The sequence below is a fragment of the Mus caroli genome, unplaced genomic scaffold, assembly GCF_978045245.1.
Source record: "Mus caroli unplaced genomic scaffold, Mus_caroli_1 scaffold_7, whole genome shotgun sequence".
In the NCBI taxonomy this organism is placed as follows: domain Eukaryota; kingdom Metazoa; phylum Chordata; class Mammalia; order Rodentia; family Muridae; genus Mus; species Mus caroli.
Window position 1 is genome coordinate 98,835,210 of NW_028227262.1, and position 14,719 is coordinate 98,849,928.

General features: G+C 44.2%; 1 protein-coding gene across 3 annotated transcripts in view; it reads left to right on the top strand.

The window, feature by feature from the left end:
* The first annotated feature begins 253 nt into the window (after positions 1-253).
* Positions 254-14,719, top strand: part of Gsdme (gasdermin E) — a 76,589-nt gene continuing 62,123 nt past the window's right edge. For 2 of the 3 annotated variants that reach the window (XM_029478383.2, XM_021164889.2), the window contains exon 1: positions 254-324. The gene's annotated coding sequence lies outside the window, so the exon portion shown is untranslated. Of the gene's footprint in view, positions 325-363; positions 467-14,719 lie in introns of those variants that run through there. The other variant, XM_029478382.2, reaches the window with a different exon arrangement.

A 14,719-nucleotide genomic window follows, 5' to 3' on the forward strand; every position in this document is an offset into this window, starting at 1 on the left:
GAGACTGACCCGGACGGTTGGCAACCGCCCTGGTGTCCCCGGAAGGAAGACAGGCAGTGTCTGGTTAGACGTAGTCTCTGGTGCTGCCTGGATCTCCTAGACCAAATAGCTCCTTTGACTCTGCTGCCAGGTCCCCCAGCTCCCGGGTTCAGCCCCGCCCCCGGCGCCATCCCTTAGCTTGTGGACCGGCTGAGGTTTCTAGGGGCAGAACGGAGCAAAGGTCCAGGCCCTCCTTCCTCGTCTCTGTGGGTGTCAGGGAACGCGCGTGCGCGTGCGCGTGCGCGTGCAAGAACAGAGCGTGCTGGACGGAGAGGCAGCGCGCGGGTAAGTGGCGGCGGGCGCGAGCTGCGGGTTCCGCTTGGGCTCCTCTTCCCTCCGCCCGCTTGGTGTCCTGGCCTGGGGCAAGTTGTCGGCTCCCCTTTGCCCCGGAAGACCCCCTTACATTCTCCAGAGGCCGGCGATTGGGGTAGTGATCTCCTTTTTTCTCCCCACCTTCCAGTAGGAGCAGCTGCTCCTACTTACCCATAGTCCCATTCTCGCCCGGTCTCCATTCCATCCTTGCCCCTCCCACCACGATCACCACCACTCCTGTGGTCCTGGGATATGGCAAGTGCAGCTGGTGTTCTCTGGCACCCCTATCTCACCATGCCTTCACCATATCCCATGCATCCATCCTTTGTCTTCTCATCTCTCTCCTGTGTCGGTGTCAGGAAGGATCCAGTGTGTGCATGAGTGCATGTGCAGGAAGATCAGAGACAGACACAGGCTGGTGTGGGTCCTGCCAGACCTGGGGTAACTGACTGAACCTCTTCACTGTGAGGCCTTTTGCCTGGAATGGCCGTTTGGGGAGGGGTTCTTCCCACTTGCACCCCTCAGGGAAACACAACAGGCAGCTTCCAGGCTTTGCTGAAGCCCGAACAAAACAGCCAGCCACTCACTGGGAGTCTGAATGGGACTTGGAGAGAGGAGTCAGGGAGGATGCTCCAGGACAGCTGGGCCCAGGTGACAGTCAACCCCTAGGCAGAGTTGGGAGTGGAAGGAAAAGATCTGAGCTGTTGGAGGAACAGTATCTAGATATGCAATAAAAATGAATCCTCTTCAGCATGCATCATCTAGGAGTGCTTCTTACAAAGAAAGGCTGGACCCCTGATCAGAGAGAGCAGCGACCCAGACTGCCTGACCACATCCCTGGACTCCAGGGTGGCCTGCCTCCTGAGGAAGCTGTATATTGGCCACAGGGTGTTCTTGTTCCTTTTGAACTCTGGGGTCCTTGGAGAAGTCTCCTCTTTATGCATATGAATCTTCTCGTTTATTTTTGAGATCAAGTCCTGGGAGCCTGGCCTGTCCTTGAACACTCTGATCCTGGGGCTTCTCCCATGGCCAAGTGGTAGGATTACAGGGAAGCTCTGCCAATCCCCATAACTGTGTTTACCTTTGAAAATTAATTAAAACATTTTAAAAAAAGATATTATCTGTCTGTGAAGACCAGCCTGGTCTTGGATTTGTATTTCTCCTGCCTCAGCCTTTCTAGCCCTGAGTACCCAGATTACAAGCTGTGCCACCATATCTGTCTCCCTCTGATCGTAACCTCTGTCCCACTCTCCTCCGCTTCTCCTCCAAGCCTTGGCTGCCTGCTTCAGTCTGCCATTCCAGGCTCAGGCCTATCCTCTGACCACCCTTTGTTCCTTTCACACACTATTGGTGGAAAGATACATTTCCCAAGGCAATGGCTTTGTCTCTACCATAACTGAAATTGGCCTGTCCTGACACACTGTCATTACCAAATGAATCAAATGCATCTAAATTTAAAAAGAAAGCATTAACTAGGGGTCAGCAGAGCAGGATGGTCCGAAGCACCTCCTCTGGAGTCAAGGTGGTCTTCTTGGCTCAATACGAATTCTGTTGGTGGACATTCAAGGTCCCCAAGCCAAAGCTACTGGGATCTGGACCTGCTGGGTTTTCTTGCTCCTTGCAGCAAGAGGGGTGTAGCTTGTCTGTGATTTCAGAGGGAGGTCTTTGCTCTAGACTAGAGGCTGACTGTAAGTGGGGAAAATTCCGATTGTAACTCTTCACAATTCATTGCTACTCGGAAAGCCTGGCAGAGTTAGGGTGTGGCTGGGGTTGGCCAAGCAGCAGTCCGTCACTAGATAGACTGGGAGGACAGTGGTATTGGCCCCTTCATGGCTTGGAGAGCATTAGTGCTTGGTCTCTGGTTGATCACGGTGACAGAGTGGTCTTGTTTTTTGCCGTGGTTTGTGACCACAGGGCCCTTACTTCATGTGGATGTCCTGTGTCCCTGCTCATGTTCAGTAGGGGAATTCGAATTCAGCTCGAAGCAACACCAGGCTGGCCTCTGATGTGTCTGTTTCTCAAAGTCTTGGGAAAATTACTTAATGTGTTTCAATTTCAGTTTCCACATCTGCAATATGATGAAAACGTTTGCTTCAGGGAGTTGTTCTGGAGAATAAATGAGGAAATACATAAAGCATCCTGCCCATCGCCTGGCAGAGAGCAGGAACCCAGCATGTGTTGGCCCTGCTCTTTATGTGGTGTGTTTGGCATTTGATGGGCTCTCCCCTAGAATCTGGGGCTGGCTGTAGCAAGGCCAGAGCTCTGAAGAAGAAGTCTATCCTACCTCTGGGAAGCAGAGACAGGAGGTTATGGAGTTCAGGGCAGGCCTCAAACTGTCAATAAAAAAAGAAAAATGAAGAGGAGGAGAAGGAAGAGGAATCTCAAGTAGGAAGGGAGAAAGAATAGGCTGCCTCAAAACTCAGAGTCCAACGTGTCAGTGAGCGGACCAGACCCACCCACGTGCGAGTGATGGCGGTCTCTCATTCAGCCATCACTGTAGCCTTTCCCTTTAAGATTCCTTGTTCTCAGAAGCCAGCGGCCCCAGGTATTCTCTGGTAACTCTGGGTGCTGCCTTGCTTTCTACCTTTCCAAGGAGTCTGCCTCTGCCCTTAACCACGTCCACACAGACTGCTTATGGTAGAATCTGCTTTGTCTGGGAAGACAGCCAACCAGGCAGGTGAATAAAAGCTTGCTCTGGGTGAGCATGCGGGAGCTGCCCCGACCATGAAGGTCAGCAACTTTTTATATGCCTAGCCTTGAGTCTACTGTCATGTGCTTCCAAGATGGAGTGTTATGGACGTCTGAATTTAAAATCTGACTTCTGACTGGTTGAGACTTATCTGTGTTTCTGTGCACTGGGCAATGTGGTTCTCTACCTTCCTATTGCTGTGGCCCATCAATATTGCTACTTCTTAACTGTAATTTTGCTACGGTTATGAATTATAATGTAAATATCTGATATGCAGGATATCTGATATACAGCCCTCAAAGGGGTCGAGACCCACAGGTTGAGAACTCCTGTTCTAGTGTCTTTGCTCATGTACTGGGCTTGTGTACATGCTAAGTCGTTGTTGACTGGTCAGTAACCTGGGGTGATTGAGATGATGGTGGTAATGTGGTGCCTCCTAATGGCACAAGGTAAACTTGATTGTGTTAAATTTCTAGCCTGAATTTTGGCCGATCCCTCTGTTTATAGCAAAAGTTTCCAGGCTAGGTATGATGACATATATCTGTAATTTCAACATTTGTGAGGCCAAGACAGGAGGATGGTGAATTTGATGCCAGTCGGAACACATGGACCCCCTGTCTCAAAACCATTAAGAATAAAAACAAAACTTCCTTGGCTAGGTGTGGTGGCTCATGCCGATAATGTCAGCTCTGGAGAAGCAGAGGTGAGCGAGAGTATCGCTGTGAGTTTGAGGCATGCTCCAAGCTGCCTTGGCTTCAGTGTGAGACCCTGTTTCACAAAACAAGCAGGCTGAAGAGATGGCTCAGGGGCTAAAAGTGCCCAGTGCTCTTCCAGAAGGGGTTTGCTTCCCAGGCCCACATCAGGTGACGCACAGCTGCCTGAGGCTCCAGTTCCAGGGGAGTTGAAGGCCTATGTAATCTCCAAGGACTCCTGTTCTCACATGGCATACACACACACACACACACACACACCCCACAAATACACATCATTAAAAAATAAAATAATATTAAAAAAAACAAAAATTCATATACAAAACATCAGGGGATAGAAACATAACTTACAGATAAAAGCGTTGGCTGTTCTTCTGAAGGCCTTGGGTTCAATTCCCAGTACCCACATAGCTGTTAACAGCCTTCTGTAACTACAGTTATAGGGGACCCACTGCCCTCTCCTGACCTTCCTGGGTACACAAGGTACACAATCAGACATGTAGGCAAGACACCCATATGGATAAACAACAACAACAGCAACAGCAACAACAAAACAGTAGAAAAGCCAAGAACTTTTTTTAAGAGAGAGAAATGTCCCCCAAACTCCCGAAGGCTTGTAACAAAATAACAAATGTTTGCTTTTGTTTGTATTGAGATAATACAACCTAGTTCTTTAAAGTGATTCAATTTCTCACCTGTGAGACTGGCAAAGATTGTAGAATTTGAGGCCTATCATTGCTAATACAGATACTGTACATTTTAAGAGATACCTGTAAGAACAGATACATTGTTACTTGGGCTGAAGAAGGCAAGATGCTTTGGAGTAACAAATGTACCTACTCATTTCCCAGGAATCTCTTTGCTAGGGCTCTAGCCTCTAAATTCAGATGCCCATCTATGAAAGAATGTTTAGTGGTATTTTGTTTGTTTGTTTGTTTGTTTGTTTGTTTGTTCAAAGTAGTTTCTCTATAGTCTAGACTGGTCTGGAACTCACTGTTACCCCAGGCTAGGCTCAAACTCATGACAATCCTCCAGTTTTAGCCTTCATAATTCTGGGATTACAGGATTTAGCCACCACATCTGAAAGGTGGTATTTTTAAAATAGCAGGAATGGAAAGAATAAATCAAATGATAAGCCATATACGACATGATCATTAGGCATAAATACATTCAGGGAAGGGATAGTATGCAACTGTAAACAAGAAAGTTCTCGTGAATGGATTATATTACTATATAAGAAAAACAAGTGTGGAGGGGTGTACAGACTTTGTATTTATGTAAGAAAACACAAAGGTAATGATAGTAGAAGAGGCATTAAGGGCAAATAGAATGAGAACGTGGCCAGGGATGGGTTTCAGTGTTTTGGAGTATAGATTTTGGTGCCACGTGAACTAGACCCACACATAACAGAAAAGAAAGTGATGACCTTAATTTCTCCAGGACACCACCTTCTTAAAGTCTAAGCCTGGGTCTAACAGGATCCTCAGAGCAGTAGGTGCCCAGAAACTCCCTTAAGCAATTTACTCTGTCAAAAGGCAGCTGACTAGGTTTGATGTTAGAAGAAATGAAAAAAGGTCCCATTAAAAGTTAATTTGAAGCACCCCTTCTTAAGCCGCTGATCTCCCTGGGAGAGTTGATGCTATTACCAGCAAGCCTGACAGTCACCTCCGTAGAAACCCTTTGGATGTAAAGATGGGTTTGTGAACTCCCATTCAGCTTGTTTCAGGGAAGAATCTAGAAACTACAAAATAGTGGTCAAAACACCAAGGGCAACCTGAAGCAGACCATTCTACTATCCACATGACCTCACATGCTGAAGGGGAAACTCCGTTTTGTTCAAAGTTCTTTGCTTTTGACACAACAAGTCCTGCACCTTGTCCCTCAGATAGCTGTGGCAGTTGCCACCCCAGTCTCCTGAGCCCATCTCTTGGTCACTGGCCAAGCTATTTTGTTACCCGCCACCTGCCTGGGCTTTCTGAAGAACATCCTAGTGACTCTCCTACCATTCCCACTGGCCACCCAACCAGCTTCTATTGAATCCACAAAGCATGCATCCCCCAACCCCCGCCCCTGAGGATTCTGACACTGTTCAGAGCATCATAAGTTCCCATCCATTTCTGAGCTGTTTCTCTCCTACCTACTCTCTGCTTACATTTATATATTTGCTTATGTGCATGTGTGCACAGCTGTGGAGGTGAGAGAAAAACTCAAAGATGTCAGTTTTCTCCTTTCTCTGTGTGGGTCTTGGGATCGAACTCAGGTCATTGGACTTGGCAGTGAGCACCTTTACCCGCTCATACGGCACTTTGTTTTTTAGAAGATCTAAGTGACTGTGCTGATCACCTCTGCTCTCTGGTCACACTTTTCCATAGATTTAGCTCCTCTGACATTCCCACAGGGGTGCATGACCTTCAGGCTCTGGGTCAGACCTCCCAGCCTGTTCCTGTTATTTGCTCCTTCTGGGACCCTATATTGCAATGTTCCAGTCCATCCCGAAGCTTGCTAAGCTTTCTGTCAGTGAGGCGGCAGCAGAGCACCAGCATAGACACTAGAAAGCCTTGCTGTCCTGCTCTCGCTTCCACCCTGGCCCCCTGCTCTGTAAATGCTCCTCTGCCACAAAAGCCCTAGCTGATTCTTCATCCCATTGGCTACAAAGTGCAGCCTGGGTGCCATGGACCTCACTAGCACATGGGGGCCCTTGGCTTCTCTCCAATGGGATGGGTGACACTTACTGCTATTCATTATCTCGATCCGCCAATAGCTACCATAAAGCTGTGGTGTGTGTGTGTGTGTGTGTGTGTGTGTGTGTGTGTGAGAGAGAGAGAGAGAGAGAGAGAGAGAGAGAGAGAGAGAGAGTCTAATTGTGACAGCCTCACTCTCTAGCTTACTGGTCTAGAACTCCCAGCTATCTTCCTGGCTTGAGTGTTTGGATTACAAGCATGAGCCACCGAGCCCAGCACAAACCTAGTGGATTTTTTTTTAAGGGCTTCAATCCAGAACCTAGCGTGCATGCAAGAAGGCTTAGTGAATGACTCAGCCGACAGTTTGGTCAATGAGTCAATGAGTGTGACACTGGAGGGAAGATCCTTAGTCACCCTGTTGGCAGCCCATTGCTTCCTTCCAAGAGGAACTTTGCTTCTCCTCAAGTGTTTATTTTGACTCTGAATATGCAAGAACAGGCTAAAGCAGCTACTGCTTCGTAGTAACCGAGGGACGCTGGAGAAATAGGGAAGGCAGATGTTTCTGAAATCCCAGAGAAGATGAAGACTGTGAACCAAAGTCTAAGGCTCCGCCCAGCTCCTAAACTCTGGAAATGCTGTGTGACCACGTGATTGGCCAGCTTCCAGGGCAAGAGTGCAAACACTAGCTCTTGTCCATTCAACAGTTTTTACTTGATCATAGATAGTCTTAAAGTGACATTTCAGCCAGACATGGAGACACACAATTATAATCTCACTACTGCAGAGGCTGAGGCAGGAGGATTATGAGTTTGAGGCTTAGCCTAGGCTGTAACATGCACAGCTTAAAATTAAAGCCTAAACAAAAGCAAAGAAACAAAATAAAACCCCCAAACAAAGTGTTATTTCTTTTTTTTTGATTTTTAATATTTTTATTACATATTTTCCTCAATTACATTTCCAATGCTATCCCAAAAGTCCCCCATAGCGCCCCCCACTTCCCTACCCACCCATTCCCATTCTTTTGGCCCTGGCATTCCCCTATATTGGGGCATATAAAGTTTGCAAGTCCAATGGGCCTCTCTTTCCATTGATGGCCGACTAGGCCATCTTTCGATACATATGCAGCTAGAGACAAGAGCTCCGGGGTTCTGGTTAGTACATCATGTTGTTCCAACAATAGGGTTGCAGATCCCTTTAGCTCCTTGGGTACTTTCTCTAGCTTCTCCATTGGGAGCCCTGTGAACCATCCAATAGCTGACTGTGAACATCCACTCCTGTGTTTGCTAGGCCCCGGCATCGTCTCACAAGAGACAGCTATATTTGGGTCCTTTCAGCAAAATCTTGCTAGTGTATGCAATGGTGTCAGCGTTTAGAAGCTGATTATGGGATGGATCCCTGGATACAGCAGTCTCTAAATGGTCCATCCTTTCATCACCGCTACGAACTTTGTCTCTGTAACTCCTTCCCTGGGTGTTTTGTTCCCAATTCTAAGAAGGTGCACAGTGTCCACACTTTGGTCTTCATTCTTCTTGAGTTTCATGCGTTTAGCAATTTGTATCTTATATCTTGGGTATCCTAAGTTTTGGGCTAATATCCACTTATCAGTGAATACATATTGTGTGAGTTCTTTTGTGATTGTGTTACTTCACTCAAGATGATGCCCTCCAGGTCCATCCATTTGGCTAGGAATTTCATAAATTCATTCTTTTTAATAGCTGAGTAGTACTCCATTGTGTAAATGTACCATAATTTCTGTATCCATTCCTCTGTTGAGGGACATCTGGGTTCTTTCCAGCTTCTGGCTATTATAAATAAGGCTGCCATGAACATAGTGGAGCATGTGTCCTTTTTACCGGTTGGGACATCTTCTGGATATATGCCCAGGAGAGGTATTGCTGGGTCCTCCAGTAGTACTATGTCCAATTTTCTGAGGAACCGCCAGACTGATTTCCAGAGTGGTTGTACAAGCTTGCAATCCCACCAACAATGGAGGAGTGTTCCTCTTTCTCCACATCCTCGCCAGCATCTGCTGTCACCTGAATTTTTGATCTTAGCCATTCTGACTGGTGTGAGGTGGAATCTCAGGGTTGTTTTGATTTGCATTTCCCTGATGATTAAGGATGTTGAACATTTTTTCAGGTGTTTCTCTGCCATTCGGTATTCCTCAGGTGAGAATTCTTTGTTCAGTTCTGAGCCCCATTTTTTTTTTTTTTTTTTTTTTGGTTTTTCGAGACAGGGTTTCTCTGTGTAGCCCTGGCTGTCCTGGCACTCACTTTGTAGACCAGGCTGGCCTCGAACTCAGAAATCCACCTGCCTCTGCCTCCCCAGTGCTGGGATTAAAGGCGTGCGCCACCACGCCCGGCTAATGAGCCCCATTTTTTAATGGGGTTATTTGACTTTCTGGAGTCCACCTTCTTGAGTTCTTTATATATATTGGATATTCGTCCCTTATCTGATTTAGGATAGGTGAAGATCCTTTCCCAATCTGTTGGTGGTTTTTTTGTCTTATTGATGGTGTCTTTAGCCTTGCAGAAGCTTTGTAGTTTCATGAGGTCCCACTTGTCAATTCTCGATCTTACAGCACAAGCCATTACTGTTCTATTCAGGAATTTTTCCCCTGTGCCCATATCTTCAAGGCTTTTCCCCACTTTCTCCTCTATAAGTTTCAGTGTCTCTGGTTTTATGTGAAGTTCCTTGATCCACTTAGACTTGACCTTAGTACAAGGAGATAGGAATGGATCGATTCGCATTCTTCTACATGTTAACAACCAGTTGTGCCAGCACCATTTGTTGAAAATGCTGTCTTTCTTCCACTGGATGTTTTTAGCTCCCTTGTCGAAGATCAAGTGACCATAGGTGTGTGGGTTCATTTCTGGGTCTTCAATTCTATTCCATTGGTCTATTTGTCTGTCACTATACCAGTACCATGCAGTTTTTATCACAATTGCTCTGTAGTAGAGCTTTAGGTCCGGCATGGTGATTCCACCAGAGGTTCTTTTATCCTTGAGAAGAGTTTTTGCTATCCTAGGTTTTTTGTTATTCCAGATGAATTTGCAGATTGCGCTTTCTAATTCGTTGAAGAATTGATTTGGAATTTTGATGGGGATTGCATTGAATCTGTAGATTGCTTTTGGCAAGATAGCCATTTTTACAATGTTGATCCTGCCAATCCATGAGCATGGGAGATCTTTCCATCTTCTGAGATCTTCTATAATTTCTTTCTTCAGAGACTTGAAGTTTTTATTATACAGATCTTTCACTTCCTTAGTTAGAGTCACGCCAAGATATTTTATATTATTTGTGACTATTGAGAAGGGTGTTGTTTCCCTAATTTCTTTCTCAGCCTGTTTATTCTTTGTGTAGAGAAAGGCCATTGATTTGTTTGAGTTAATTTTATATCCAGCTACTTCACCGAAGCTGTTTATCAGGCTTAGGAGTTCTCTGGTGGAATTTTTAGGGTCACTTATATATACTATCATATCATCTGCAAAAAGTGATATTTTGACTTCATCTTTTCCAATTTGTATCCCTTTGATCTCCTTTTGTTGTCGAATTGCTCTGGCTAGGACTTCCAGTACAATGTTGAATAGGTATGGAGAAAGTGGACAGCCTTGTCTAGTCCCTGATTTTAGAGGGATTGCTTCAAGCTTCTCACCATTTACTTTGATGTTGGCTACTGGTTTGCTGTAGATTGCTTTTATCATGTTTAGGTATGGGCCTTGAATTCCTGATCTTTCCAAGACTTTTATCATGAATGGGTGTTGGATCTTGTCAAATGCTTTTTCCGCATCTAAGGAGATGACCATGTGGTTTTTGTCTTTGAGTTTGTTTATATACTGGATTACGTTGATGGATTTCCGTATATTGAACCATCCCTGCATCCCTGGGATGAAACCTACTTGGTCAGGATGGATGATTGTTTTGATGTGTTCTTGGATTCGGTTAGCAAGAACTTTATTGAGGATATTTGCATCAATATTCATAAGGGATATTGGTCTGAAGTTTTCTATCTTTGTTGGGTCTTTTTGTGGTTTAGGTATCAGAGTAATTGTGGCTTCATAGAATGAGTTGGGTAGAGTACCTTCTGTTTCTATTTTGTGGAATAGTTTGTGAAGAACTGGGATTAGATCTTCTTTGAAGGTCTGATAGAACTCTGCACTAAACCCATCTGGTCCTGGGCTTTTTTTAGTTGGGAGACTATTAATGACTGCTTCTATTTCTTTGGGGGATATAGGGCTGTTTAGATCATTGACCTGATCTTGATTCAACTTTGGTACCTGGTATCTGTCTAGGAACTTCTCCATTTCATCCAGGTTCTCCAGTTTTGTTGAGTATAGCCTTTGGTAGAAGGATCTGATGGTGTTTTGGATGTCTTCAGGATCTGTTGTTATGTCTCCTTTTTCATTTCTGATTTTGTTAATTAGGATGCTTTCCCTGTGCCCTCTAGTGAGTCTGGCTAAGGGTTTATCTATCTTGTTGATTTTCTCAAAGAACCAGCTCCTTGATTGGTTGATTCTTTGAATAGTTTTTCTTGTTTCCACTTGGTTGATTTCGCCCCTGAGTTTGATTATTTCCTGCCGTCTACTCCTCTTGGGTGAATTTGCTTCCTTTTGTTCTAGTGCTTTTAGGTGTGTTGTCAAGCTGCTAATGTGTGCTCTCTCTAGTTTCCTTTTGGAGGCACTCAGAGCTATGAGTTTTCCTCTTAGAAATGCTTTCATTGCGTCCCATAAGTTTGGGTATGTTGTGGCTTCATTTTCATTGAACTCTAAAAAGTCCTTAATTTCTTTCTTTATTCCTTCCTTGACCAAGGTATCATTGAGAAGAGTGTTGTTCAGTTTCTACGTGAAGGTTGGCTTTCTATTATTTATTTTGTTATTGAAGATCAGCCTTAGTCCATGGTGATCTGATAGGATGCATGGGACAATTTCAATATTTTTGTATCTGTTGAGGCCTGTTTTGTGACCAATTATGTGGTCAATTTATGAGAAGGTACCATGAGGTGCTGAGAAGAAGGTATATCCTTTTGTTTTAGGATAGAATGTTCTGTAGATATCTGCCAGATCCATTTGATTCATAATTTCTCTTAGTTTCTCTGTGTCCCTTTTTAGTTTCTGTTTCCATGATCTGTCCATTGGTGAAAGTGGTGTGTTGAAGTCTCCCACTATTATTGTATGAGGTGCAATGTGTGCTTTGAGATTTACTAAAGTTTCTTTAATGAATGTGGCTGCCTTTGTATTTGGAGCATAGATATTCAGGATTGATAGTTCCTCTTGGAGGATTTTACCTTTGATGAGTATGAAGTGTCCCTCCCTGTCTTTTTTAATGACTTTGGGTTGGAAGTCAATCTTATCAGATATTAGAATGGCTACTCCAGCTTGTTTCTTCATGCCATTTGCTTGGAAAATTGTTTTCCAGCCTTTCATTCTGAGGTAGTGTCTATCCTTTTCTCTGAGATGAGTTTCCTGTAAGCAGCAAAATGTTGGGTCTTGTTTGTGTAGCCAGTTTGTTAGTCTATGTCTTTTTATCGGGGAGTTGAGTCCATTGATATTAAGAGATATTAAGGAAAAGTAATTGTTGTTTCCTGTTATTTTTGTTGTTAAATTTGGCATTTTGTTCTTGTGGCTGTCTTCTTTTAGGTTTGTTGAGGGATTACCTTCTTGTTGTTTCTAGGGCGTGGTTCCTGTCCTTGTATTGGTTTTTTTCTGTTATTATCCTTTGAAGGGCTGGATTCGTGGAGAGATAATGTGTGAATTTGGTTTTGTCGTGGAATACTTTGGTTTCTCCATCTATGTTAATTGAGAGTTTGGCTGGGTATAGTAGCCTGGGCTGTAATTTGTGTTCTTTTAGTGTCTGTATAACATCCATCCAGGATCTTCTGGCTTTCATAGTCTCTGGTGAAAAATCTGGTGTAATTCTGATAGGCTTGCCTTTATATGTTACTTGGCCTTTTTCTCTTACTGCTTTTAGTATTCTATCTTTATTTAGAGCATTTGTTGTTCTGATTATTATGTGTCGGGAGGTATTTCTTTTCTGGTCCAGTCTATTTGGAGTTCTGTAGGCTTCTTGTATGTTCATGGGCATCTCTTTCTTTAGATTTGGGAAGTTTTCTTCTATAATTTTGTTGAAGATGTTTGCTGGTCCTTTGAGTTGAAAATCTTCATTCTCATCCACTCCTATTATCCGTAGGTTTGGTCTTCTCATTGTGTCCTGTATTTCTTGGATGTTTTGAGTTAGGATCTTTTTGCATTTTACATTTTCCTTGATTGTTGTGCCGATGTTCTCTATGGAATCTTCTGCACCTGAGATTCTCTCTTCCATCTCTTGTATTCTGTTGCTGATGCTGGCATCTATGGTTCCAGATTTCTTTCCTAGGGTTTCTATCTCCAGTGTTGCCTCATTTTGGGTTTTCTTTATTGTGTCTACTTCCCTTTTTAGGTCTAGTATGGTTTTGTTCATTTCCATCATCTGTTTGGATGTGTTTTCCTGTTTTTCTGTAAGGACTTCTCCCTGTTTGATTATGTTATCCTGTTTTTCTTTAAGGATTTGTAACTCTTTAGCAGTGTTCTCCTGCAATTCTTTAAGGGATTTTTGTGCTTCCTCTTTAATGTCTTCTACCTGTTTAGCAGTGTTCTCCTGTATTTCTTTAAGTGTGTTATTAAAGTCCTTCTTGAAGTCCTCTATCATCATCAGGAGATATGTTTTTAGATCCGTGTCTAGCTTTTCCGGTGTGTTGGGGTGCCCTGGACTGGGCGAAGTGGGGGTGCTGGGTTCTGATGATGGTGAGTGGTCTTGGTTTCTGTTAGTAAGATTATTACGTTTACCTTTCGCCATCTGGTAATCTCTGGGGTTAGTTGTTATCGTTGTCACTGTTTAAAGATTGGAGCAGAAGCTGTGTTCCACTCACCAGCAGTCTCAAAATCCTGCGGCGGGAGTTGTGGGTAGCTGGAGGGTGTCAGGCAACCCTGCGCTCCAGCAACCCCGGCGCTGATCCGGCCAGAAGTGGCCTGTGGCCCTACTCAGGCCGGTTTCTGCTTCCCTAACTAATGCAGTCTCAGGTCCCGCGCGCAATTGGATTGGAGCAGAAGCTGTGCTCCACTCACCAGAAGTCTTAAGATCCTGTGGTGGGTGTTGTGGGTAGCTGGCGAGTGTCCACAAAGTGTTATTTCAATGTGCTTTTTGTATAATATCAAGCATGTGACTTGAAATCTGTGTATACATGCATATATTTGACTATGTTCAATAATGTGTTGTAACTTATAAGGTTTTTGTGTTTATATTCAAGTATTTGATTTGTAGAAATTCGATTTTAGTATTTTTTTTAAAATTTTATATAAGGGTGTTTTGCTTGTCTTGTTATGCCTGTGCACCAGATATATGCAGTGCTTGCGGAGGCCAGAAGAGGCCATCCGGTCCCCTCAATCTGGAGTTTTAGACAGGTGTAAGCCTCCGTGTAGGCGATAAAAGCAAAACAAATGCTTTTAACCACTGAGCCATCTCCTCAGCCTCTAAAGGTGTTTTTTTTTTTTGACATAATTTTTTATTAGATATTTTCTTCATTTACCTTTCAAATGCTATCCCAAAAGTCCCCTATACCCTCCCCCTGCCCTGCTCCCCAGCCACTCACTCCCACTTCTTGGCCCTGACTTTCCTCTGTACTGGGGCATATAAAGTTTCCTAGACCAAGGGGCCTCTCTTCCCAATGATGGCCAACTTGGCCATCTTCTGCTACATATGCAGCTAGAGACACAAGTTCTGGGGGTACTGCTTAGTTCATATTGTTGTTCTACCTATAGGGTTGCAGACCCCTTCAGCTCTTGGGTACTTTCTCTAGCTCCTCCATTGGGGGCCCTGTGATCCATCCAATAGCTGACTGTGAGCATCCATTTCTGTATTTGCTAGGCCCTGGCATAGTCTCACAAGAGACAGCTATATCAGGGTCCTTTCAGCAAAATCTTGCTGGTGTATGCAATGGTGTCTGCATTTGGTGGCTGATTATGGACCCCTGGGTGGGGCAGTCTCTGGATGGTCCAACCTTTCATCTTAGCTCCCAACTTTGTCTCTGCAACTCCTTCCATGGATATTTTATTCCCTATTCTAGGGAGGAATGAAGCATCCACGAGTTGGTCTTCCTTCTTGATTTTCTCTAAAGGTTGTTTTAAAGTAATTCTCTTGTCCTAAATGTTGCAAATGCTTACTCAGGTCGCCGCTTGTCTGTCTGAATAAAGGTCCTTTTACCCTATGATTGCAGAAATAGATCTCTGTGCATTTCCTTCTTTTTTTATAGTTTT